The sequence below is a fragment of the Salvelinus fontinalis genome, chromosome 4, assembly GCF_029448725.1.
Source record: "Salvelinus fontinalis isolate EN_2023a chromosome 4, ASM2944872v1, whole genome shotgun sequence".
NCBI classification, from domain to species: domain Eukaryota; kingdom Metazoa; phylum Chordata; class Actinopteri; order Salmoniformes; family Salmonidae; genus Salvelinus; species Salvelinus fontinalis.
The window spans coordinates 53,549,840-53,574,848 of NC_074668.1; the positions used below are offsets into that span (position 1 = coordinate 53,549,840).

A 25,009-nucleotide genomic window follows, 5' to 3' on the forward strand; every position below is an offset into this window, starting at 1 on the left:
TCCAGTGTGTGTGTCCTGTGTGTGTCCAGTGTGTGTGTCCAGTGTGTGTATGTGTGTGTATGCAGTGTGTGTGTATGTCCTGTTTGTGTGTGTGTGTGTGTGTGTGTGTATGTCCTGTTTGTGTGTGTGTGTGTGTGTGTGTGTGTGTGTGTGTGTGTGTGTGTGTGTGTGTGTGTGTGTGTGTGTGTGTGTGTGTGTGTGTGTGTGTGTCCGTCCAGTGTGTGTGTGTGTGTGTATGTGTGTCCAGTGTGTGTGTCCTGTGTGTGTCCAGTGTCCCGTGTGTGTGTCCAGTGTGTGTGTCCTGTGTGTGTGTGTGTCCTGTGTGTGTCCAGTGTGTGTGTCCAGTGTGTGTATGTGTGTGTATGCAGTGTGTGTGTATGTCCTGTTTGTGTGTGTGTGTGTGTGTGTGTGTGTGTGTGTGTGTGTGTGTGTGTGTGTGTGTGTGTGTGTGTGTGTGTGTGTGTGTGTGTGTCCGTCCAGTGTGTGTGTGTATGTGTGTGTGTGTGTCCGTCCAGTGTGTGTGTCCTGTATGTGTGTGTGTGTGTGTGTCCGTCCAGTGTTTGTGAGGTGTGTGTGTGTGTTTGTGTCCAGTGTGTGTATCCTGTATGTGTGTGTGTCCTGTATGTGTGTGTGTGTCCTGTGTGTGTGTGTCCATCCAGTGTTTGTGTGTGTGTCCAGTGTGTGTGTCCTGTGTGTGTGTCCTGTGTCCTGTGTGCGTGTGTGTATGTCCAGTGTGTGTGTCCAGTGTGTGTGTCCAGTGTGTGTGTGTCCTGTGTGTGTGTGTGTGTGTGTATGTCCTGTTTTTGTGTGTGTGTGTGTGTCCGTCCAGTGTGTGTGTATGTGTGTGTGTGTGTGTCCAGTGTGTGTGTCCTGTGTGTGTGTCCTGTGTCCTGTGTGCGTGTGTGTATGTCCAGTGTGTGTGTGTGTGTGTATGTCTAGTGTGTGTGTGTGTGTGTGTCCAGTGTGTGTGTCCAGTGTGTGTGTGTCCTGTGTGTGTGTGTGTATGTCCTGTTTTTGTGTGTGTGTGTGTGTCCGTCCAGTGTGTGTGTATGTGTGTGTGTGTGTGTGTGTGTGTGTCCGTCCAGTGTGTGTGTCCTGTATATGTGTGTGTGTGTGTGTGTGTCCGTCCAGTGTTTGTGAGGTGTTTGTGTGTGTCCTGTGTGTGTGTGTCCAGTGTGTGTGTCCTGACACAATATTAGAAATCATCATCATTCACCTTAGAATGTTAACTCACTTTTCACTAACTCATTTAATGTAGATGTTTCTAGGTATCAAAAGGAGAAGTTAAGGTAACTTGAGACTTGTTGAATGATCATATGTTATACTGTATGGTAACATAAAACACACTTATTCCTAGTAATTACACACACATTGTCAAAACAACTCTTTGTAAACTTTGGTGTCCCTGATTTCTGCTTCTGTAGAACTACAGCTGATATTTAATATGACCACGTAAGTAATGATGGTGGTCTTTGACTTTGACTTAACTTGAATTAAGACTTATTCGTAGTCATATTCTTCACAGCAGTCAACACTCACATTTTCTAAGCCCAGGTTTCATTGTGTACTCTCCACCATGTTCCACACTTTAGATGTAAGCAGAAGAACAGACAGTCATTGAGGGATACACCTGAACTCTCACACACACACACACACAGTGTGTCCAGAGTGTGTGCCCAGTGTGTATGTGTGTGTCATGGGTGTGTGTGTATGAGTCTAGTATGTTTCACACTGGACACACAGGACGCACACACACACACACACACACACACACACACACACACACGCACACACACAGGACACACACACACAGTCAGCATATAATTTTGTCCAAGTGGTGTTTAGAATGTTCGTCTTAACTAGCCTTATAAGTCAAACATGTCTGATATGAACGTTGACATAAACCCTCTACATACTTGAGTTTCTCCAGTCTGCAGTGTGGATCCTCCAGTCCAGCAGAGAGCAGTCTGACTCCTGAGTCTCCTGGGTGATTGTAGCTCAGGTCCAGCTCTCTCAGGTGTGAGGGGTTTGACCTCAGAGCTGAGACCAGAGAAGCACAGCCTTCCTCTGTGACTAGACAGCCTGACAGCCTGCAAAGAGTCAAATCATATTAAAATCACACTGCTATTCTTTGGTGGTGAAAATAGTGGCAGTATATATTGTTATACATATTCAGATACATTAGTGTCCTGAAACCTACCATATCTATTCATAAATTAATGTATCAAATAATAGAAATGACAAATTATCAAATTATTGCTTGTAGATAGAAACTTTTATTGTACAAATGTTTGAGTAGACTGATCAGACTAGTTTAAAAAGCAGTATCAGTCAAAAGACAGTGAGGTATCAGATTTAGATTGTATTGAGTATACAGTCCACACCATATCTATTCTGACAGTGTGTCACGTTCCTGACCTGTTTTCTGTTGTTTTGGTATGTGTTTAATTGGTCAGGGCGTGAATTTGGGTGGGTAGTCTATGTTATGTGTTTTCTATGTTGGGTTAATGGGTTGCCTGGTATGGCTCTCCATTAGAGGCAGGTGTTTGGCGTTTCCTCTAATTGAGAGTCATATTAAGGTAGGTTGTTTCACATTGTTTGTTGTGGGTGGTTGTCTTCCGTGTCTGTGTATGTTGCGCCACACGGGACTGTTTCGGTATGTTTATTCGTTCGGTTTTTGTGTAGTCTGTTTTCCCCGTCCGTGCGTTCTTCGTGTTACATGTAAGTTCTTAAGTTTAAGTCTGTTTAGGTCGGTTTGTTATTTTGTATCCTTCCAAGTGTTTGTTTTCGTGTTTCGTCTTTGTGTTAATAAATCATTATGTATCCACAACCCGCTGCACGTTGGTCAAATCCTTGCTACTCCTCTTCGGATGAGAAGGAGGAAGCCCGTTACAGAACCACCCACCAAACCCGGATCAAGCAGCGGGTTAACGGACAGCGCACGAAGCAGGATTTATGGATTTATCGGAGAGCGGAGGAAACTGGAGAGAGGAACCGGCGTTATGAGGGGACGCGTCTAGCACGGAAGCCCGAAAAGCCCGCAAATACAACCCAAAAATTTCTTGGGGGGGGGCTAAGAGGTAGTGGGTCTAGGGCAGGTAGGAGACCTGCGCCCACTTCCCAGGCTAACCGTGGAGAGCGGGAGTACGGGCAGACACCGTGTTACGCAGTAGAGCGCACGGTGTCTCCTGTACTTGTGCATAGCCTGCATAACACGGGTTATTCCACCTCCCCGCACTGGTAGGGCTAGAATGAGCATTGAGCCAAGTGCCATGAAGCCGGCTCTACATATCTGGCCACCAGTACGTCTCCTTGGGCCGGCTTACATGGCACCAGCTTTACGCATGGTGTCCCCGGTTCGCCTACATAGCCCGGTGCGGGTTATTCCACCTCCCACCACTGGTCAGGCGAAGGGGAGCATACAACCAGGTAAGGTTGGGCAGGCTCAGTGCTCGAGGGAACCAGTACGCCTACACGGTCCGGTATATCCGGCGCCACCTTCCCGCCCCAGTTCAGTACCACCAGTGCCTACACCACGCACCAGGCTTCCAGTGCATCTCCAGAGCCCTGTTCCTCCTCCACGCACTCTCCCTATGGTGCGTGTCTCCAGCCCAGTGCCTCCAGTTCCGGCACTACGCACTAAGCCACCTGTGCGTCTCCAGAGCCCTGTACGCACTGCACTGTTCCTTCTCCCCGTGCCCTCAGCCCGGTACCTCCAGTTCCGGTACCACGCACCAGGCCTATAGTGCGCATCGAGAGTCCAGTGTGCCCTGTTCCTGCTCCCCGTACTAGCTTTGAGGTGCGTGTCTCCAGTGTTTTGGTATGTGTTTAATTGGTCAGGGCGTGAATTTGGGTGGGTAGTCTATGTTATGTGTTTTCTATGTTGGGTTAATGGGTTGCCTGGTATGGCTCTCAATTAGAGGCAGGTGTTTGGCGTTTCCTCTAATTGAGAGTCATATTAAGGTAGGTTGTTTCACATTGTTTGTTGTGGGTGGTTGTCTTCCGTGTCTGTGTATGTTGCGCCACACGGGACTGTTTCGGTATGTTTGTTCGTTCGGTTTTTGTGTAGTCTGTTTTCCCTGTCCGTGCGTTATTCGTGTTACATGTGAGTTCTTAAGTTTAAGTCTGTTTAGGTCGGTTTGTTATTTTGTATCCTTCCAAGTGTTTGTTTTCGTGTTTCGTCTTTGTGTTAATAAATCATTATGCATCCACAACCCGCTGCACGTTGGTCAAATCCTTGCTACTCCTCTTCGGATGAGGAGAAGGAGGAAGCCCGTTACACAGTGAGGTATCAGATTTAGATTGTATTGAGTAAACAGTGTTCAATCAAAATGACACAACGACTATGTTCCAGTTGAACAAGGTTTACTAAACTGTATTACCACAATACATGGTTACCATGACACTCGGGCCAGGTCCATCAACACTGACACTCCCAGGCGTACTAATAACAGAGTGATATCACCGTAGTAACAGAAATATAGGGAGACTTAAAACATGAACTTAACAATCTCCCACTTTTCTTTAAAGACAAATAAAACAACAACATAATGAAATGTCCCAAGTATTATTTAAGTTCCTCATTACAAATGGGTTGTGTGACACAGTTTATATTTGTATTAGTCAAGCTGCCACTTTCCATTACTAAGTGTCTTTAGGAGCACAAGACCGGATGCTCCCTTTTTAGTCACAGTCAGCAAGCTGCTCCTTTGTGGTCGACAAGGAAAACAGCTTTGAGGTGTGGAATCACAGTTGTAGCAAAGGTCTGTGAGCCACCCCAGATGAAGTCATCAACATGACAGGCAAGTACTCCAGTCAAGCCAATAGAAAACTGCAGGATCCACTTGTGACATTTTTCCACCTGTACTCAGCATTGTTGCCTTGACTTTGCTGTACCAGTAGAGTGATGCACCTGCCAGGCCATACACACCTTGTTAGTTTCCACAGTGTTCCTTCACCCTTAGCTTCAGGCGGAGGTCAGATGTGAATGTCCCTTGATGCTCTTTTCCCTGCAAAAATCTAGATTTGATGTGTATGGAATTAAGTTTCCATTGTTTCTGGCAGATCACTGTCAGCAGCAATCTGAGTGACTCTGAGGAGCATGTCGGTGAGTCTTTTGTGAGTTGTTTAGCAGCCAGCTCCTCTAAACCTCTAGCCACTAGGTGAGTCTTTTGGGAGTTGTTTAGCAGCCAGCTCCTCTAAACCTCTAGCCACTAGATGAGTCTTTTGGGAGTTGTTTAGCAGCCAGCTCCTCTAAACCTCTAGCCACTAGTTGAGTCTTTTGGGAGTTGTTTAGCAGCCGGCTCCTCTAAACCTCTAGCCACTAGATGAGTATTTCGGGAGTTGTTTAGCAGCCAGCTCCTCTAAACCTCTAGCCACTAGTTGAGTCTTTTGGGAGTTGTTTACCATTACCAATAACAGAGGCTACAACAAAACATGCTAACCTCTCACCATTACCAATAACAGAGGCTACAACAAAACATGCTAACCTCTCACCATTACCAATAACAGAGGCTACAACAAAACATGCTAACCTCTCACCATTACCAATAACAGAGGCTACAACAAAACATGCTAACCTCTCACCATTACCAATAACAGAGAGTACAACAAAACATGTTAATCTCTCACCATTACCAATAACAGAGGCTACAACAAAACATGCTAACCTCTCACCATTACCAATAACAGTGGCTACAACAAAACATACTAACCTCTCACCATTAACCTCAAATAAAAGGTGACATTCTGTACTGTTACCTAATATTAAACATTATATCTCAAATGCTGGAGCATAGCACCAAATGTAAAACTGTAAGCTTCACTGTCCAAACACATATGGTGTGGACTATGTGTGCCTGGTAAACACATGTGGATCTGGTGAACAATTATCACTTGTTGACCAACTACAGAAATACTGACCTCAGAGTCTCCAGTTTACAGTGGGGATTCTCCAGTCCAGCAGAGAGCAGCTTCACTCCTGAATCCTTCAGGTCATTGTTACTCAGATCCAGCTCTCTCAGGTGTGAGAGGTTTGACCTCAGAGCTGAGACCAGAGAAGCACAGCATTCCTCTGTGACTAGACAGCCTGACAGCCTGACAAAGAGATCATCATGACTTCACAAACACACTGTTAATTTAATGAGTCGAGTAGAAGGACCATGTCAGATGCATTTGGTTTATTCTCCCAAACAACATATAGATTCATCTTCCGTCTCTGAGAATTGTATGGTCATATTGTTATACTAATGTGAAAATCAATGTGAAATTCAATATGTTTTTCAATATAAAATTATATACATATTATAATACATGTTTTTCTCTAAACTGAACATTTCTTCCTGATGATTAGTTCTTATATGTCATTTGATGTACTCACCGAACAGCTCTGGAGGCTTTGACCACTGGCAGCAGCCTCAGAAGACCTTCCTCTGATCTGGAGTATTTCTTCAGGTCAAACACATCCAGCTCCTTTTCTGAAGTCAGCAACACAAAGACCAGAGCTGACCACTGAGCAGGTGACAGTTTGGCTTCTGAGAGACTTCCTGATCTCAGGTAGCTTTGGATCTCCTCCACTAGAGAATGGTCATTCAGTTCATTCAGACAGTGGAACAGATTGATGCACCTCTCTGGAGAGGGATTCTTCCTGATCTTCTTCTTGATGTACTTGACTGTTTCTTCATGGCTCTGTACCTGTTTTTTGTCTTTGTTAGTAGACCTTGTAAGTGCTTCTAATTGCACTCCAGTGAGAGGCCCAGAAGGAAGCGGAGGAAAAGGTCCAGGTTTCCCGTCTCACTTTGTAAGGCTTTATCCACAGCTCTCTTGTAGACAGTAACTTTAGGCTTGTCTCTAAACAGCGCAGAAAGGTTCCTGGACGTTGATTGCGGTTCGGCCATCAGATTCGCATTATTGTTGATGAATGAGAGGAACACATACAGCAGCCAGAAACTCCTGAATGCTCAGATGAACAAAGCAGTACACCTTGTCCTGGTACAGCCCACATTCCTCTTTAAAGAGATCTGTGCACAATCCTGAGTACACAGAGGCTTCATTGACATCAATGCCTGCCTCTTTCAGGTCTTTTTCATAGGAAATCAGATTGCCATTCACATGCTGTTGAAAAGCCAGTTTTCCCAGTGACAGAATGCTCTCTTTATTCCAGTGTGGACCTGTCTCTTCTTTCCCAAGATACTTTTCATTCTTCTGTTTGGTATGAAACACCACAAGGTGTGTGTACATCTCTGTCAGAGTCTTGGGCATCTCTTCTCTCTTATGTTCCAGCATGTGTTCAAGGACTGTTGCAGAAATCCAACAGAAGACTGGAATGTGGCACATGATGTGGAGGCTCCTTGATGTCTTTATGTGTGAGATGATTCTGCTTGCCATGTCCTCATCACTGAATCTCTTTCTGAAGTACTCCTCCTTCTGTGGGTCATTGAACCCTTGTACCTCTGTCACCTGGTCAACACACCCTGAAGGGATCTTATTGGCTGCTGCAGGTCGGGTAGTTATCCAGATGAAAGCAGAGGGAAGCAGATTTCCCTTGATGAGATTTGTCAGCAGAACATCCACTGAGGTTGACTTTGTGGCGTCACAACAGATCTTGTTCTTCTGGAAGTCTAGGGGCAGTCGGCACTCATCCAGACCATCAAAGATTAACAGAACTTTGTACTTGTTATAGTTGGAGATTCTTGATTGTTTGGTTTCCATTGAGAAGTGATTAAGAAGTTCAATGAAAGTGTGTTTGTCCTCTTTCATCAAATTCAGCTCCCGAAAAGGGAATGAAAATATAAATTGGACATCCTGATTTGCTTTTCCTTCAGCCCAGTCCAGAATGAACTTCTGCACAGAGACCGTTTTTCCAATGCCAGCGACTCCCTTTGTCAACACAGTTCTGATAAGTTTGTCTTGTCCAGTTAAGGGTTTGAAGATGTCGTTACATTTGATTGCAGTCTCTGGTCTTGCTTGTTTCCTGGTTGTTGTCTCAATCTGTCTCAGCTCATGTTCATTATTGACCTCTCCTGTTCCACCTTCTGTGATGTAGAGCTCTGTGTAGATCTTATTGAGAAGTGTTGGGTTTCCTTGTTTAGCGATCCCCTCAAATACACATTGAAACTTCTTAGATTAGATTTGAGTTCATGTTGGCAAATCACAGCAAGCTCATCTGAATGAAGAAATAACACAGAGGATATTAATATCACGTCTGTTGTAATGCCTACAGTATTGTAGGACTGTTATAAAGTTTAAAATTATAATAATTTATTCTCTCAACTGACAGTATAAATGTGTAAATCTTTTCATAATGCATTACAGACTGGTGTGACTGATTATATTATTATTGATGGTATTATTAATGTTGTCTCTCTCTCTCTATAAATTAATCACAACACATCCCTGCTGCTACTTGATGAGGTCACTAGGTGTTGTGTTAAGGCTGCTACAATATCATTGAGTTACACAGCTACTTTAGCTGTACTTTAGCTACAGCTTTTAAATGTTCTAAATCATAATTCAACATGAGGCAGACAGATCTTACTTTACTCCAGAATGTCAGCAAGCTCCTTCTGGTTTATTTTCCTCAGGACGTGCAGTGTGATCTTCAGAGCCCCCTCTCTTGCACTGCTCTCCCGCTTCTCAGCTTCAGTGTCCACCATTTCCTTATCCTGCTTCTGACTCTCAGAGCCTTCTGGGAGTTCTGGACTAAGAATCTTCTTGAACATCTTCAGCTTGTTCTTCACAAATGTCATAATATTCTCTTCAAGCAACTGAAATAAATATAGTAAATAAGTTTAGAAAGAGAAGAAATGCTTTCTCATAAACAAATTAGCTGCTTTTTCAAGCGAAGGCCTTTTAACTTCTTATGGATATGTGGGACGGTAGCGTCCCAACTGGCCAACATCCGGTGAAATTGCAGTGATTCAAAAATACTAAATTCAAGTATTTAACTTTCATGAAAATATACGTGTAATACATAAAAATTAACCTTATTTTCTTGTTAATCCAGCTGCTGTGTCAGATTTCAAAAAGGCTTTACGGCGGAAGCTCACCTTGCGATTATCTGAGGACAGTGCCCCGCATACAAATGCATGACAAATCATTTTTCAACCAGGCAGTTGCGACACGAAAGTCAGAAATAACGATATAATATATTCCTTACCTTTGAAGATCTTCTTCTGTTGGCACTCCAAAAGGTCCCAGTTACATTACAAATGGTCCTTTTGTTCGATAACAAAACACTTCTTAATATCCATAAAAACTCAGTTTAGCTGGCGCGCTTCAGTCAATAATCCACCAGTTTCCCTCCATCAAAATGCACATAAAATGATTCCCAAACGTTACCAATGAACTTATCCAAACAAGTCAAACAACGTTGATAATCAAATCTTAGGTACCCTAATACGTAAATAAATGATCAAATTTAAGACGGAAAATCGTTATTGTCTTTATCGGACATAAACAAAAAGAACGCACTCTCTTCCATGCGCATGGAAACACTACAGCCAAAATGGGAGCCACTTAGAAAAACTACAACTTCTACCTCATTTTTGCAAAAACCAGCCTGAAACTCTTTCTAAAGACTGTTGACATCTAGTGGAAGCTCTAGGTACTGCAATCGGGGAGGATTTCACCTTATAATAAAATTGACAGACATTGAAAACAGTGGTAGGATGAATTTGTTTTGGGGGGGGTGGTTTGTCCTCAGGGTTTCGCCTGCCATTTCAGTTCTGTTATACTCACAGACGCTATTTTAACAGTTTTAGAAACGTTAGAGTGTTTTGTATCCAAATCTACATCTATATGCATATCCTAGCTTCTGGGCCTGAGTAGCAGGCAGTTTAAAATGGGCACGCTATTCATCCAGACGTGAAAATACTGCCCCCTACTCCAGAGAGGTTAATGAATGATTGACAGATTGACAGATTAACTTGAGGTAAACAAAAACAAATGTGCATAAAAGGACCACATACACTGAATATGGAGGCCAGGTCTGCTTGGTAACTCTGGGAAGACTGACCACTGAGAATCTCTGACTCTGTTCTCTCCTGTTGGTTTCTGTGGACAAAACATGAGATTACAACTTCTCATCCAGGGAGTGCACACACACACACACACACACACAGAGGGAATGTTGTGTTTGCTTAATTTTGTTTTAGGACTATGAAAATGGACAAAAGGATTAGCCTAAGGATTATAAAAACAACAAACAGAAATGGGAAAATGGGAGAGGAGAAATGACTAGAGACAGTGTTGTTTAACTCACTGACCATGACCCATGAGTTCTTCTTACCTTTGTTCAATAGAAAAGTCTCCTTCTCTAAACCGTATAGGATGACCCATAGACTTGTCACTCTTCATGGACACACAGCTGGGTACAGGGGAGGCTGGCCTCTCCTGCTTGATTGGACTTCAACACAACAGACACAAACATTACGTCTCTCATCTACTCTGAGCTCAGATGGGGAAACATAAGAAGAGTTTCATTCCAAAACGCTATATATCCTTTTTCAGAAATGTTCGGAAATTTGCTTTAATTGTTTAAAGAAATTATGAAAGAGATTGGTGTGTTTTTTCACTATCTAATCATGGCATGGGATTGTTCAATGACAGACTTGTAGTTGTTTAAAATCTATCCCTTGATGGTTTCATTTCAGAGGGACAAATAATAATGTTTATTTTTGCAAAATGCTATATATCATCCTCACTCAAATGTGACCGTCTGGGATCAATTCGGTCTTATGTAGCAACATTTTAAATCTTTTGTTTTTCACATTGGATAAAAGTAGAGACTCAGAGCTATACAATGGTATATCATACACTACAGTTGAGGAACAATGGGAAAGTAATTCTGCTTTGAAAGATGATAAACTTGTAACCTCACTTTTGAGAAAATGTCCATTGAATGTTTTAGTACCTACTGGAGAGCTCTTCTTTGTCTACAGGGGTGTTACTTTGGCAGATAATGTCACCCATCTAAAAAATAGTTTATATATATATGACTAAATGTATGAGGTTTTTGGTTTATGTCTGTTTCATTGTTTGTTTTGCTATAAATGGTTATAATAATTACTACTTTAGTAAGGAATTACACATTATTCAGTAGTACTGCAGTTGCTACATAATTCCAGTAGATGGCAGCATAAGACCACAAATGACATTTCAGAAGATTAGTTTAGTTTTCTCCCTGGATACAACACCACTCCCCCTCACAGGAAAACTCCTGTGTGCTTCTTTCTGTCCCTTTCCACACTGCTAACGCAAGAGGAAGGACTGAAAAAACATTAAACAGATTAGTGTGAAGTAATATAAATATGATTCATATTTATTATTACCTGTTTTTATTTCTCGCACTAGTGAATCATATTTATATTACTTCACACTAATCTGTTTCACGGCTAAAAAGCTTTTGCCGTCACTCTGCCTTCTCCAGGGGCATGTTGAGGTAAATTTACGGGAGGGTTGCATGATGTAATTTATTGGCGGGCTGGAAGACACTCTTGTCTTTTCTATTCAGAGGTTGTTTACTCGCAATATCAGATATTAACATGATTTTTTATACTGCATGTAAACTAAGGTTGATGTTCTGACTAGTGATAATTTACCTGGGGTTCAATACCTGCAATAGTTACAGTTGTTTTGCTCTCTCAAAAGCAACACAGCCCTAATACGAGATATATAGCTAACTAAAGTAATGAGTGACCACTTTAGAAAATCATGGGAAATATAGTCTGTGGTTGCATGCTATTTTATGTCAATCATATTGCTGCTTGTAGCCTATAACTGATGCTTTGTGGTCTTATGCTGCCATCTATTGTAAATTTAGCAATTCAAAGTTATTAATTCACAAACAGACATTGGTGAGGCAGCTGAGAAATAAAGTGTATTTTTCTGGTTAATTCCTTAGATCAGTCTCAAACCTGCCCCATCTATCCCACGCCATTTGCTGGACTTTCACATAGAGGTTACTAAGTCACCCAGTTCAAACCACATATGAAAAATACAACTAATGTGGCTTGTTGATCAAGTGTTCTGCCTTGGAATAATAAATATCATAAAATAATAAAATAATCAAAATGCTATTTTGTACTATAATGGTATTTACTAACATAATATTATTACTAAAATAGTTTCTAAAAGTGTTCTAGGCTGTTCAAGGCTACCCTTCCCTAGAATTAGGGTTCGGGGGTTAAGACTAAAATAGGTTATACCTCGGGTTAGGAGGTAAGGCTGCAATAGGTAATACGTTTGATTAGAGTTTCTGTATAGCACGTTGTGACATCTGCTGATGTAAAAGGGCTTTATAAATACATTTGATTGATTGATTGTTAGGTTTAGGGTTTTTAAGGCAAAAAACAGTATGGGTTTATATCTCTCTTGCTCCTCCCTGTGGCCATCTGTGGGTACTTGTTATGGGATTTTTATGAATAATGACTAAATTATTTATACACTTGACTTAGAATTATAACTAAACAGAATACTACTATTTTACCGTATGGATGTATGAATCTTATTATAATCATAATACTGAATATAATGTTTGTTGTTTTAGTCAAGAATCAGAACAGGGACTTTCCGTTCCTTGTTAGAAACAAATGGAGTTATCATCAGACTGGCTGGAATGATGTGTTCGTTACAGGACATTCTGTCTCTACCCAGGGAGGGGAGAGACCTTGGGCTGGTTGTAGATTGTTTAACAGGTGGCAGACAATGTAAGAACGCTAACTGTACTGCCATTGTATCCGAGAGGAGGAAGGACATTTTAAAACCTATGACGTCAGTTTTATTATATAACCTGATGTAAATTGTACTGAGTTGCAAACCAAATGGACAGGTCTAGCTCATTGATTTGTAGGTCTGACGCAGTTGCTGTAAATTGTACTATGGTCAGTACTCTCGAGAATAAACGCTGTTGATTGATTGATTTTGAGACTGGTTTCTGTCCATTTTATGCTAATAAGTATCTTACAAATTCTTATGAATGGGTAGAGGGTTTTAATTGAACATATAGGAATTGAATTCCTTTAACAGTACTACATAACTCATTCACGACACCTGCTAGGCTCATAATCTGAGGTAGCAACTGCGTCAGACCTACAAAACAAAGCGCTAGACCTGTCCTTTTGGTTTGCAACTCAGTGAACCTGGGCAGCATTCGCTCAATTCCATGCCTACGAATTAAGATTTCAATGAATATTAAAATTACTCAGCAGCCATTTAGAAACAACAAGTTAAAAAAAAAAGCGTTATTTCTTCATTTTAAAAAGTCTTCTTGCTGTTTAAAATCAGCCACATCTTGAAAAAGAGAACAAGGACATGCGTTATGTTTAGGTTGTATACCTTTTCTGAAATGTGGTTAACCATGACCAGAAAATGTTTAACGATTGATGGGTATGCGCCAGCCATCATCAAGACTGAATCACCACAAAGTGGGGGTGTGTCACAGGCGAACATTGAGCTTGTGCACCAAGTATCTGTTAGTTTGTTAATAATAATAAGAACAACAACAAGTTACCTACAAGGTTCTTAGGGATTGTCGTCCCACTAGTGGAACCGGAGGGCACGCAATTCAAATAAATAATCATACAAATGTATGTACATACAAGTGTCTTATATCGGTTGAAAGCTTAAATTCTTGGTAATCTAACGGCACTGACCGGTTTACAATAGGCTTTACAGCAAAAGCATGCCATGCAATTGTTTGAGGACGGTGCCACAAACTCCATCGTTGTTCCCCAAGATCACCTCAGCCCACTCTGCGCGAAACCGGACAATATGCTTGGCACCACAGCAAACGTGGACACGGACAGATCTGTACGGGGACATGAGCAGTGCAACACAATAAACTAAACCAAGTCTTTATTTCTACTCTTATGGGAATACAATAAAGTTATGCATTAAAGCCTCTTTATTCACAAGTGTTCCATCTAGTTGTCAGATATTTAGGACACTTCATGAGCTGTAAGAGGTACCAGCAGGTATCTGGATAATAGCCTCATGAGCTGTCCTAACCAGTTAAGAGGAACCAGCAGGTGTCTGGATAATAACCTCGTCAGCTGTCCTAGCCAGTTTTAAGAGGTACCAGCAGGTATCTGGATAATAGCCTCATGAGCTGTCCTAAAGCCAGTTAAGAGGTACCAGCAGGTATCTGGATAATAACCTCATGAGCTGTCCTAACCAGTTAAGAGGTACCAGCAGGTATCTGGATAATAACCTCATGAGCTGTCCTAACCAGTTAAGAGGTACCAGCAGGTATCTGGATAATAACCTCATGAGCTGTCCTAACCAGTTAAGAGGTACCAGCAGGTATCTGGATAATAACCTCATGAGCTGTCCTAACCAGTTAAGAGGTACCAGCAGGTATCTGGATAATAACCTCATGAGCTGTCCTAACCAGTTAAGAGGTACCAGCAGGTATCTGGATAATAACCTCATCAGCTGTCCTAACCAGTTAAGAGGTACCAGCAGGTATCTGGATAATAACCTCATCAGCTGTCCTAACCAGTTAAGAGGTACCAGCAGGTATCTGGATAATAACCTCATCAGCTGTAATAATAGATAATAGATAATAGAAACATGCAGCCAGTCAGTGGTTCCTGTGCCACATATAATTGCTTTAGAGCAGTGGCAACCTGTTATTCAGGTGCAGAGCCCCACCTGTTATTCTGCTGCGTTCAAAAGAACTGGAAACTGGGAAATCTCAGACTTCAGTATGTTCAGTACAACTGTAAACTTTAAAATAAAACTAGCTCCGACTGAGAAAATACAGTTTGAACAGTCATCCAACTCAATATTCCAAGTGGGGAACTCGGGCCTCTTTCTAGAGCTCCGACCTGAAGATCACTGATGTCATAATTCAAAGTTCCCGATTTTCTTGAAGCACCATAAATCCAGAGATCGACAAACTTTGATGACAACATTTTCCCACGTGGACTGCTGCGCCACCCCACCCTACACGAAACACATCTCTTATTTTAAGTGTTTCTACAATTCTCTATGGGAAAAATGTATAGTGGAAAAACTATAGGATTTTGACACCAATGCTAAAATGCTAAAAGCTAAAATGAGAGACTACAAAGACACAACTCTTGATGCTGCAATGATGAAAATATCTCACAAACCAGGAGAGGAATTGCTAAAAAAATCAACCAAAGAAGAAAAACAACCATCTTTTGCACCAAGTATTAGTATAAAACAACAACAAAACGCACACCACTCAGACACTCTTGACACTCATTCCAAATGGGAACTACAAACGTGGCTCATGCGCACAGTGCAATAGCACTATGAAAACATCCTTCTTCAGACACCCACATACAGGTAGAAACATCCCTGTTAGAGGTATCATCTCATGCAAGACCAAAGGAGTAAAATATCTGATCACCTGTTCATGTGGAAAAGCCTACGTAGGACAAACTATTAAGACAATTAAAACAACACATAGCTGAACACCGCAGCTCAATCAGGTGTAAGAACACTGACTATCCAGTAGCAGCTCACTTTGTTGAAGCTAACCATCCAATCTCCTCCCTCAAATACACAGGCATTGAGCATGTTGCTCCACCAAGGAGAGGAGGTAACATGGAGATCCTACTACTACAAAGGGAGACAGGATATCCTGTCTAAAAACATTGACCCCTAGTGGTCTGAATATTGACGTTGATCTCAGGACCTTCTTATGAACAATTCTCTTTTTTAAATGGATATATTCTTTCTACATCTTATCACAGTACACCCAATATGTCCCCCTGTTGATGATGTTTATTATGCATTAAGGTTGAACCAAAACATTACATTAAATAGGAAACAATTAAATATGTGAAATTGAACAAAACAATATTGTATTTTGGTGCTAATGTTATGTACAATATTCAATTATGTTTTCATATGATAACAATAGCCTGATATATTCAATATGCCATAAACTATTGTTTTTTAACAGTTTCACTAATTCATTCTAATTAACTTAATCATGATGACACAACCCTCACTATTTTCATTGTTTGCACTAATTGCACTGTTTGTCTACATAACCTGGTTCAAGTATTCATGACATCACCCTGAAGAAGCCACAGTGATGCCGAAACATTGGTGATTTACCCAATAAATTACTGGGAGTTTATATATGGAGTTTATATATGGAGTGTGCCACTAATTTCTTATAGCTTATTCGCCGTTAGTCAGCACCTCCACATATATTTTTTTTATCTGGGTGTGCACCAGCTCATGTTATTTTTGGAAAAACTTCGGAACCATTTCCCTGTTTGACCTCTAGGTGTTATGGGTATTATGACACCTCCACTGTGGGGCTCTATAAAACTATTGGAACCATTTCCCTGTTTGACCGCTAGGTATTATGGGTATTATGACACCTCCACTGTGGGGCTCTATAAATCTATTGGAACCATTTCCCTGTTTGACCGCTTGGTGTTATGGGTATTATAACACCTCCACTGTGGCGCTCTATAGTGCAAATTTAAATGGAAGAATCTAGAGAATGTAACAATATTAGTTTCATCTTGCTGTGATGTAACAATATTTGCTGTGATTTTCAGCCCCCAAAATGAAAAAGAAATACTAAATAATTTCATAGAATTTAACTAAGACCACTTTCTTTTCGTTACAGACGGACACAATCAATGTGTGTTTACAGCTGAGGTTGTAACGAGTCTGCACACATTTGAATGGTGTCTCTGCGCCGCTCAGTTGACGTTTAGGAGAAAATATCAGACACCAAAATCTATGAATCTTAGAAAAGTAATATTTTACACACACATGAAGGTACCCAGAATACTTAATTTCTGATGAAAAAACACAAATGTGAAAAAATTATGGATATAGCGTTTTGGATATAAACTGCTCATACATTCTTAAACAAAATTGTCATCTCACCTCTTAGCTTTGGTGTCATGTTCCCCAGAGAGACTAATTTTAGAGGCAGGGCCCCTCTCCTCTCTCTCCCCAGAGAGACTCATTATTAATCAATGACCCCTAAACAGAGATCCAACATGTCATTGAACTATAATACATAAAAAAATATACAAATTGTAAAATATCCACAATATACGAATATATGAACAATATGTTTTTAAATTTTATTGCCTACGCCCAGTTAGCACCATTTTGTATGATTGAACTGTCACGTAGCTGTCACAGGTGAAATGGACTGTTAGATCTGAGTGTTTCACTTTCATTCACTGTACAAAAATTACACCATACATTTAATTTCTCTACACATTTTACAAAAATCCCTGGGAAAAGTCTTACCTTGTAGCCTGAATTCACAACCAGAATATGTCAAGTAAATTATATTTTTTTTGTTGTGCTGAGAGAGCACCTTTTTGATGACAAGTGGCTCTGTATCTACAACATTCTACCAAAATCCTACATGAATAATCCCTGGTAGGATCCTTACTACTATCCCAACTTCAACATTCTACCAACATCATACATGAATAATCCCTGGTAGGATCCTTACTACTATCCCAACTTCAACATTCTACCAACATCATACATGAATAATCCCTGGTAGGATCCTTACTACTATCCCAACTTCAACATTCTACCAACATCATACATGAATAATCCCTGGTAGGATCCTTACTACTATCCCAACTTCAACATTCTACCAACATCATACATGAATAATGCCTGGTAGGATCCTTACTACTATCCCAACTTCAACATTCTACCAACATCATACATGAATAATGCCTGGTAGGATCTTTACCTTGCAGCCTGAATTCAAAACCAGAACATGTCAAGTCAGTGAGATGTTCCTTTGTGCTGAGACAGAAACCTTGGGAACGGTTTATTCACCGCACCAATGTCAGGAAACTTTGTCATTTTTGTTTCTGATTAACTTAAGACGCCATCATTTCTGTTAACGTTTAGTGAAACTGACCCCATGTCATCATAATCAGAAAACCAGTTTAACCTGTTTACGAGAAAAGCCATGGGTTTACAATAACATCTCTGTGTAGCTACTGCTTTCCTGCAGTCAGATTACCTAGTGACCTCATGGTGGAATGTTATTCATATTGTATCATTATTGCCTGGAGTCCTTTCCTGCAGTCAGATTACCTAGTGACCTCATGGTGGAATGTTATTCATATTGTATCATTATTACCTGGAGTCCTTTCCTGCAGTCAGCTTACCTAGTGAACTCATGGTGGAATGTTATTCATATTTTATCATTATTACCTGGAGTCCTTACCTGGAGTCCTTTCCTGCAGTCAGATTACCTAGTGACCACATGGTGGAATGTTATTCATATTTTATCATTAATACCTGGAGTCCTTTCCTGCAGTCAGATTACCTAGTGACTTCATGGTGGAATGTTATTCATATTTTATCATTATTACCTGGAGTCCTTACCTGGAGTCCTTTCCTGCAGTCAGATTACCTAGTGACCTCATGGTGGAATGTTATTCATATTTTATCATTATTATGTAACGGCTGTTCTCCTCCTCTTCAGAAGAAGAGGAGGAGTAGGGATTGGACCAAAGCGCAGCGTGATAGTTTGACATAATGATGTTTATTAAAGTAAAGACGAAAACACAAAAATACTTAAACAAACTACAAAATAACAAACGGACGTAGACAGACCTGAACTATGAGAACTTACAAAATGACGAAGAACGCACGAACAGGTATAGACTACAACAAACGAACGAACGAACGAACCGAAACAGTCCCGTGTGGTGCAACATACACAGACACAGAAGACAACCACCCACAAACAAACAGTGTGAACAGCCTACCTTTATATGGTTCTCAATCAGAGGAAACGTCAAACACCTGTCCCTGATTGAGAACCATATAAGGCTAATTACCACTAACCTAAACATAGAAACACAAAACATAGAATGCCCACCCCAACTCACGCCCTGACCAACTAAACACATACAAAAACAAGAGAAAACAGGTCAGGAACGTGACATATTACCTGCAGTCCTTTCCTGCAGTCAGATTACCTAGTGGCCTTATAGGTGGAATGTTATTCATAATTTTAATAATTTCATATTTAATTAACATAATACATTTTTTTAGGCCGAAAATCTGGTGTTTCTATGCCAAATGGTTTTGTTATAGTTCAGTCAACTGTGATGTATATAAAGTGTCATATTGGGATGAAAAACCAATACATTTCAACTCCATATCTGACATGGTACAGGTGTCTTCTTGTTTTAAGCCCAGAGGTGTACACCTTTGTTTCAAAGTAGATTTGTTTAAGACTTCCAACAAACACTGTGTGACCCTGATTCAGTCCACTGCATTTCAAGGTTAATCATTAAAAACAATACCGTATGAACAACTAGCAGTCTCCAGGACCAGTGATTCAAGTCTGAGGCTCTGTCTCAAGTGGAACCCTATTCCCTATATAGTGCACTACTTGACCAGAGCCAATAGTAATGCAGTATAGAGTGCAATTTGAGGAGGCAGACTGAGTTCCTGCCCTCCAGGACACCTACACCACCCGCTGTCACAGGAAGGCCAAAAAGATCATCATGGACAATAACCACCCGAGCCACTGCCTGTTCACCCCGCTATCATCCAGAAGGCGAGGTCAGTACAGGTGCATCAAAGCAGGGACAGAGAGACTGAAAAACAGCTTCTATCTCAAGGCCATCAGACTGTTAAACAGCCATTATTAACATTGAGTGGCTGCTGCCAACATACAGACTCAATCTCTAGCCACTTAAATAATTAATAATTGGATATAATAAATGTATCACTAGTCACTTCAACAATGCCACTTTATATAATGTTTACATACCCTACATTACTCATCTGTATATACTGTACTCTATACCATCTACTGCATCTTGCCTATGCCGTTCGGCCATCGCTCATCCATATATTTTTATGTACATATTCTTAATCATTCCCTGACACTTGTGTGTATAAGGTAGTTGTTGTGAAATTGTTAGATTACTTGTTAGATATTACTGTACGGTCGGAACTAGAAGCACAAGCATTTCACTACACTCGCATTAACATCTGCTAAACATGTGTATGTGACCAATAAAATGTGATTTGATAAACAAGGGAAATGTCACATGACCAGAAACAAGTACACTATTTTTTTTATAAGATCCTGCAACTGTGGAGAGGTAAATACCTGTCTATTTATGGAAAATTGCACTGATTAACCCCTTAATCTTCTCTCAGTTTATGGCGCTGCTGCTCCTGATGACTTGTTTTTCAAATCATATGAGCAAAAAATATTTCGCTTTATCTGGGACGCTAGACCAGTCAAAATAAAGCGTGACTCTCTATATAATGAATATGAATTGGGTGGGTTGAGATTATTAAATATAAAATCTCTAAACCTCTCTCTAAAGCTTCACTTATTCAACAGTTTTACTTGAACCCTAAATGGTTCTCCAGTAGATTAAAAAGAAAAGCTCATCCATTGTTTAAAAATATTATTTTTGTCTTTGTGCAGATTGACATGTCTCATTTTCAATTAATTGAGAATGATACTTTTTTCAAAGTATCTTTCTTTTTAAAACCAGCATTGCAGAGCTGGCTACAATTTTAATTCACGCCCATGAAAAGATAGAACAAATATTACAACAAATATTATGGCTGAACTCAAATGTGCTGGTTGATAAAATACCTGTATTTATGGGAAAGATGTTTGAAAAGGGTATTTTGTTCTTAAATTATATTGTAAAGGTAGAGTTATGTCCTTCATGGAGTTATCAGAATTGTACGGGAAGGTCTGTTCAATCCAAGAGTACAACCAATTGATTACAGCATTACCCCAAAACTGGAGGAGGTATTGAACTGGTCTGTCTGCCAAATATAAAGGATCAAAACTGGCAGAGGAATAACAATGTCATAAATAGGAAAGTATACTAGTTTCATTTGAGGACCAGGATGTTGACAACTGGGCCATACAGATTGCAAAATAGTTGGGAAGAGATTTTTGATGTACCGATTTCATGGTACAGGTTGTATGAGTTGATATATAAAACAACGCAAGATTCAAGACTTCATGCTTTTAGGCTAAAATTATTATATAGAATTCTTGCCAACAACAAAATGTTGAATATTTGGGGCATAAAATCATCGAAGCTCTGCAGATTTTGCTGTGAGGATGCAGAATCAATAGACCATTTATTTTGTTATTGCCCTCAGGTAGCCTGTTTCTGGTCTCAGGTTCAGGAATGGCTGAAAATGCATAGCATTGATCTAAAATTGACCCTAGAAATAGTACTCTAGGGAAATCTGGAGAGACCGGGTCAGTCATTTACTAATATACTAATAGTCTTAGTAAAAGTATTTATCTTCAACACGCAATATGTAGATTCTATTCGATTAGATAGATTGAAATTGTACGTTAAACATCATAGCATAGTTGAAAGATATGTGTTACGTAGAAACCCGAAGTGGGTGGCCAGCAGAGATAGATGGGATGGGCTGAGGGAAGCTGAGGGTTGGTATGTGGAATTGGAGACAAGTGGGAGTGGAGTTGCTGTGTGAGAGACAGAATGATGGTCAAAGGAAAAGAAAAGTCAAAATAAAAACATAATGAAAGTACATTTGAATGACACTAAGTGGCAGTGTTTTTACAACTAATGCTGGTTTGCCTGAGACTGATGCCGTGCAGGTGTTTGTACACATGCATATACACACACTCTCATTCAAATACACACATACAAGAACACACACATACATGTAATAGTGCCAGACATGCACACAAACATATACAGTTGGCATTGCTGTTATGATTTTAGTTGTCCTTGATGTCCTTTGTTTCAAATGTATTATTTTATTATTATTATTATATTTTTTTGCATTGTTGTTTGCTGTTTTCTTCTGTCTTTTCCTTTTGTCTCTTTAGTTCTCTTGGTTGTTGGTGCATTGGGGGGTTCTTGGTTGTTGGTGCATTGGGGGGTTCTTGGTTGTTGGTGCATTGGGGGATTCTTGGTGGTGGGGGTTCATTCTCTTGGTTGTTGGTGCATTGGGGGGTTCATTCTCTTGGTTGTTGGTGCATTGGGGGGTTCTTGGTTGTTGGTGCATTGGGGGGTACTTGGTTGTTGGTGCATTGGGGGGTTCTTGGGGGAATGGAATTAATTGTATTTTTCTTTTTTTTTCTTCCCGGGGGCATTGTGGGAGGGGTCTCGAATGGTTGAGGGACAGCTATTGGGGAATTGTGGGGGGATCTTGGAGGGTTCGGGTTTCACAAGATTGTGATCATGAAAAAGGAAACTTTGACATATATTTTCTATCACTATCATGCACACACACCCTCACACATAACGATGTCTCTGTTGCGGAAAGACTGACACATGTTTGATAGTGTCTTGATGCTGTATTGTTTGTCCTTCATGTTCTAATATTTTAATGTTACCCCTTCCTGGTGTTTTTTTGTAATAAATAATTATAAAAAAAATAAAACAATCAACAGTCATTGGTGTCCCACAGCCCCTCTATTAGTCAATGATAACAGTCATTGGTGTCCCACAGCCCCTCTATTAGTCAATGATAACAGTCATTGGTGTCCCACAGCCCCTCTATTAGTCAATGATAACAGTCATTGGTGTCCCACAGCCCCTCTATTAGTCAATGATAACAGTCATTGGTGTCCCACAGCCCCTCTATTAGTCAATGATAACAGTCATTGGTGTCCCACAGCCCCTCTATTAGTCAATGATAACAGTCATTGGTGTCCCACAGCCCCTCTATTAGTCAATGATAACAGTCATTGGTGTCCCACAGCACCTCTATTAGTCAATGATAACAGTCATTGGTGTCCCACAGCCCCTCTATTAGTCAATGATAACAGTCATTGGTGTCCCACAGCCCCTCTATTAGTCAATGATAACAGTCATTGGTGTCCCACAGCACCTCTATTAGTCAATGATAACAGTCATTGGTGTCCCACAGCACCTCTATCAGTCAATGATAACAGTCATTGGTGTTCCACAGCACCTCTATTAGTCAATAATAACAGTCATTGGTGTCCAACAGCCCCTCTATCAGTCAATGATAAGTCCTTGGTGTCCCGCAGAGCATCCCCTATGTTGTGTGCCAATCTTGTCATTCTATTAAGTCTCAGCTATTCTTTTTGTAACTTGTCTTCCTTTTCAAAGGCTTTGCAGCAGATAAGAAGATGCATGGAAACTCTAAAGAAACATAATTTAACTTGTGAGGCCAGATTTGAAAAGGAAATGATAAATCCCAAAGCTCAGGTTTGTCAGTTGTTTCGAATGAGGATACTGGGGATGGTTGAATCGTTATCATATCCTGTTGCCTAATTTGCACATGACTAATATCATTTTATTGTATCCTTAGATGTCAGACACCGAGCCTGCCAGTACCTCTGAGACTGCCAGTACCTCTGAGGCTGCCAGTACCTCTGAGGCTGCCAGTATCTCTGGGTCGATAGTCCATGTGTTGGATGATGCACCTCCGTTGATCACTACAGACAGTATATACATAAGTTAGTGTCATTCAACACCAGCACATACTGTAAGTTCTTGTGAATCAGTTTTGTAAATCAAAGATGGGCAAGTTTGCACTTTCATCCCATATTCATTGTATTATAACAAAATGTAAACTAGAGGAGCACAGAGTCATAACTAATCAAAATGTGCCGAGTCCAAATACTTTCTGTGTCGTCTGTCTAGTTATCCAACATACTTGTTTTCTTCAATACAGTTGACCAAATCTCTGCTTGGATACAAGACTGATGACTCAACAACCAGCATTGACAACAGTGAAGATGATTATGTCCCAGGTCCATCAGGATCATCAGAGGAAGACAATTCCTATTAAGAACATCTGACAGGTATGTCTATACCTTACATACACATGTACCTATTCTGAATTACAATGTCCTGTTGGAAAATGACATGTTTTACACTGATGTTTTCCAGGAGAAAAGATTGGGCCAAACAGCCAATGACCAAGGGAAAGCTGGGACAAGAGAGAGGCTCACATGGTTAGACTGTTTCCTGCTGCCTTCAGTCAGTGCATTTTCACTCTGTAGTGTCAACTTATGGTTCTGTGCCGGTCCAGATCAATCCTGTTATCATCAGTTAGTGTATTTCCAACCATGCCAGCACAGAACGGTTCAGTTTGGATTGGACACAAGTCAAGACGCTAGATCTGAACTAGTGTGTCAGGATAGATGATTACACAGAAGGATTACCACGCTTTACATTGTTTTTCTTGAGGGAGGGAACTTGATTTAAAAAGTATTGCTTTTATTAGATGGTTTACATTGCAAACAGATTGTTGGGGTTAGAATCCATACATATTGAGTCTGTCTTGATGTCAGCATTGCACATTCTCCTCTCACATCCTTATCTATGTAGTTATTTAGTTGGGATTGTTAGTATCACCTCAACACACTCTATGCAGATACAGCTGTAACCTGGTAGAGTTAATACAGAGAGATGTGCCAGTACTGTATTGTACTCAACCTTTATTTAATGTAGTCATTCATAATGCCATCTCTTTCCAAAGGTGCCAAAGGAACAAAAAGGTATTGGTCGACAATAGAGGTGGATGCAGTTGAAGATTCCTTGATGAATTTTACCCGAAAGGGAAAAACGCCTGGAAAACAACCTGTGAGAAAAGCAATGCTGCTTCTCCCCAAGCACTAGTAAACAGGGACTGGAGAGCAGTAAATTTCTATGTAGACAACGGAATAGTTGCAGATCAGAGATACTAAGTGTATGAGATGCTTCTATCTTGGTGTACCTCTGAGGATTTAATGGGACTTACTTGACTTAAGCTCATAGGCAGATGATGAATGTCCTCCATCTCACTCTGTTCGGGAGAAGTTTTTCCAGGTGGGGGGTTCACTTTTGGAATGACTAAGTTCTTCAGAATACAAAGCTTGCTGACTTTGAATGTCACAGAAAAATAAAAAACATTTTTCTAAACTATTAATCTGTTACTTGGATATTTTGAATCCATTACTGAAATGGTTGTTCCTGGATTAAATACTTTACAGAAGAACTTCACTACAGAAGAACTACACTACAGTATA

The 25,009-nt window shown here is 40.5% G+C and overlaps 1 pseudogene; it reads right to left on the reverse strand.

The window, feature by feature from the left end:
- Nucleotides 1-1,519: 1,519 nt before the first annotated feature.
- Nucleotides 1,520-17,104, reverse strand: LOC129853995 (NLR family CARD domain-containing protein 3-like; annotated as a pseudogene).
- Nucleotides 17,105-25,009: the final 7,905 nt, after the last annotated feature.